The 3,685-nt window shown below is 44.3% G+C and overlaps 2 pseudogenes; both read right to left on the bottom strand.

Annotated features, from left to right (window-relative positions):
* The window catches only part of LOC110315482, a 7,160-nt pseudogene extending 5,643 nt beyond the window's left edge, over positions 1-1,517 (bottom strand).
* Positions 1,518-2,609: 1,092 nt separating this feature from the next.
* Positions 2,610-3,685, bottom strand: part of LOC110315480 — a 2,881-nt pseudogene continuing 1,805 nt past the window's right edge.

The raw sequence follows: 3,685 nt of genomic DNA, 5'->3' as shown, positions 1-3,685 counted from the left end.
CGAACAGGTCTTTTCTTAATACAAGGCAGGCTTAGAATTAATAAAGGAACAAAGCTTTCTCCTTACAGACCTGGGGTTAATTAAAAGGGTAGAAACTTTTTCTTTCTCTGCAATAAATATTGGAGCTCAATTTTTTTTTTCATCCAGAATGAGTTATTTCTGCACTGGTGCTTGGTCTTTTGCTCAAATGCATATTAAGTATGAATGTGTGTGTGTGTGTGTGTGTGTGTGTGTGTGTGTGTGTGTAAGTATGTAATTGTGAGAATGTATGCAAGTTGGACCTAACTGGTTTGGATGGGAATGTATAAATATGCATGCACGAATCTGTATATTAATTTATGTGAGTTTATGCATATTTGCTTATGTAAACATTTTCCTTTCTGTGAGCAAGCATTATTCCCCTGGTTCAAAAGAAGTTTGTGACTCCAAACTTCCCCCTCGCTTGGCAAGCAAGATGCATCTGGACAAAAGGGAAAGGCTCTAGCGATTAATCCTTTAATCTCCTGCTATTTTTGGATGAGGTGTTAAATGCCTTAGCCTTCAATTTCTGGCCTTAAGAGGAACACAGAAGGCAGGCCAGCTACAGTAGCAAAGTAACTTAGATGTAGATGAGTGAACTTTTAATTATTATTCAGCAACCCTAAATATCTTAAGACAATAGTCTTTTTTTTTTTAAGTCTAAATTTTTTTTCTAAAAAGACATGAAAACATCAGATGATATTGCTATTGAGCTACTGGAGAAAACATCTAAATTCAACCATTCAAAACAGATTCTCCACTTGGAGATGGAGAGTGCTCTCCCAGCCCCAGACAATGCACACATAAATTCCAAACCCAGAACTCCTCAGATTAGTTCTTCAGAGCAAGATCAAGTTTGCTGACAGCTTTTTTTCTAAAAAGGATTCCCTTCTGAGTCATGATTTCAGAGTGTTCAGTCAGAGTTCGACTGGCCCCATATTCTTGCAAGAACATCAGGGTGGTGGGAACCTGTGGTAAGGAGGCTTCCCAAGGACTTCACATCATAGCAGACAGGAAACTGAGAGACAGCAGGCAGAACTGAACTGCGAAAGTCCTCTTTCCACAGAGTCGTCTGTTCTTGTTTTCCAAGGAGCCTGCTGCTCTGAGTCTTCCTTACAGTAAGACATGGAGCCTCAATGTAACAGCTTCAGAGCAGAGATCTCATACAATCCTATGTTCAACTGCAGAGTAGCAGGGGGGGGGGGTTGCGTGTTCAGGAGTGAAGGTCTATGAGGTTGCACACTATAGACAGAGCTGACATGCCTGCATCTCCATATATGTCAGCATGCCCACCTGCCACACCTTTGGAACACCTATAGTTAATGCTGTAACTCCTCTGTTACCCACAAAGGAAAAAGAACCCACCATAGCAACAGCTCTGCCCACCCTGACGGCGCCAAAGTCATTAGGGTCCAATATGTTGTTACTGTAGAGGTAGACACCAGAGGCAGCAAGAACCACGCTGGTTCATGAACGGGCTTGACAGCCTGTCTGGCCATGTCCCGAGACCCTCTGCGTGGGAGCTCAAAAGGCCACCGATGTATGAAGGCTTCTGGAGGAACCACTCTTAGCCTCTCTCCACCTCTGCCTACTCCAGGGCATGCAAGGTTGGGCCACCTGTCTTAGTCAGGGTTTCTATTCCTGCACATCATGACCAAGAAGCAAGTTGGGGAGGAAAGGGTTTATTCGGCTTACATTTCCATACTGCTGTTGATCACCAAAGGATGCAGGACTGGAACTCAAGTAGGTCAGGGAGCAGGAGCTGATGCAGAAGCCATGGAGGGATGTTCTTTACTGGCTTGCCTCCCCTGGCTTGCTCAGCATTCTCTCTTATAGAATCCAAGACTACCAGCCCAGAGATGGCACCACCCACAAGGGGCCTCTCCCCCTTGATCACTTATTGAGGAAATGCCCCACAGCTGGATCTCATGGAGGCATTTCCCCAACTAAAGCTCCTTTCTCTGTGATAACTCCAGCTGTGTCAAGTTGACACAAAGCTAGCCAGTACACCACCCAAGTTGCCAGTCTACACTAAGGACCGCTAGGGCACCGAGCAAGAGCATGACAATAAAAAGTCTTACTCTCTGCCCCTCCCTTCACTGTGTCGAGGGGAACCTGGGTCTGTCCCCTGGCAGCCGTATTTCAAAGAAAGTTTTTTAGTGTTTTGAACAGAACCTCAGGAAGCTGAAGTGTATATAATCTTGAAACATTGGGCCTATTATTTACTCTGAAAAAAATCTGGAAGGATGGAGGAATAGGAAAAGGGAACACAAGGATACGGATGGGAAGGGCCAACACAATATTGAGTACCACTTTCAAATATCTTTTGCTGTGACAATGTTGGTCTGTATTGTTGACCTTAGGCAGAAAATAAGCCCTTGTTTTCCAGATCAGTACTCCTCCTTCAAATAGGAACCAAAGAATTGTTTCTTTCCCAAGTTCATCCAAAAAGGCTGGAATACACATGCCCTATCTCAAATAAGCCACATGAGTCCTGGCTTTCATTTCTCAAGAGTCCAGCAGTGACCTCTCTCATTGCCAACAGGAACATCATGCGGCCTCCATGTTGTAGACACAGAATCCTCCACAAACTACACAACTGTTACAAAGCACGTCTTGTTTGGCTTCCTCATAACTTTGAGTGTATTTATAAGCTCAGAATAATGTTGGGCAAATCTGTGTGGGAGGACTTTACCAATTTCATCATAGATCTCATGGGGGGAAGGGTATATTTCCCTGGTCAGCTGTCTCAGGTTGGCAGTGTGCTGCAACAGCTTCTTCAGACTGTCCATGGACAAGAAGTTCTTTAGAAAATTGCCCTCACTGAGCTGGGATCAACTGGCATTTAGAGCAGGCAGGAGGACATCGATTTAGAAGCCCATGATCATACAATCCTTCAATTCTAGCTTCTGTATTGTAGCTGTCAATCTTTCTAACAGTCTTCCAAGAAGTCTATGACTTAAATTTCACAAGGTGACACCACTCAGGTCTAGGTGTTTGAGCTGATGGACTATTAGACACTGGGACAGATAACTCATATTGGAATTTGACAGCTTGCAGTGTGTGATTGCAAGGGTCTCTAAGGAACCCTCTAAGCACCTAGAGAGGCAAAGGAGATCGTCTTAGTAAAGTTCAATGGTGACAGAGGGATATGATTCCAAGGTAGAAGAGGCTAGATAGGCCAGGGTCATTCTGAGCTCATAATGAAATTCAAGAGTAGAATGCTCCCTGATAGAGAGTACCAAATCAAGTTTTATGACTATAAGCAGAGGACACACACCTTCATCGTGACTGTTTCTGCCTGGAGCTCTACAGTTCTCTCTGCACTTCTGAGCACAAAAACCACATCAGTGGACAAAATGATATCAGAAAGGAAAGTCCAGTAGGACCGAGTAGGAAACATGCTGAACAATTCCTGGGTGTGACCACAACCTTGAGCTCAATGAGCCCCACCTCCATGGCACAGTCTCTGTCCTATCCACATAGCGTTTCTGTGGCCATTATCACTCCCATTCATTGCTCAGCCCCAACCTGGGCTCAGATAGCCTCTGTCCCAGGGGCAATCAGAGACAGATGGAAAGTGTACATACAGTTCTGAGGACAGAGCTGACATGGAGCAATGTGTGATATATGCTCTGATACCCTCTAAAGATTTGTTTTTTTTTTT

This window comes from Mus pahari, unplaced genomic scaffold (genome assembly GCF_900095145.1).
Source record: "Mus pahari unplaced genomic scaffold, PAHARI_EIJ_v1.1 scaffold_7955_1, whole genome shotgun sequence".
Taxonomy (NCBI): Eukaryota; Metazoa; Chordata; class Mammalia; order Rodentia; family Muridae; genus Mus; species Mus pahari.
The sequence above is the reverse complement of the archived record's forward strand: the minus strand, read 5'-3'. Positions and strand labels throughout refer to the sequence as shown.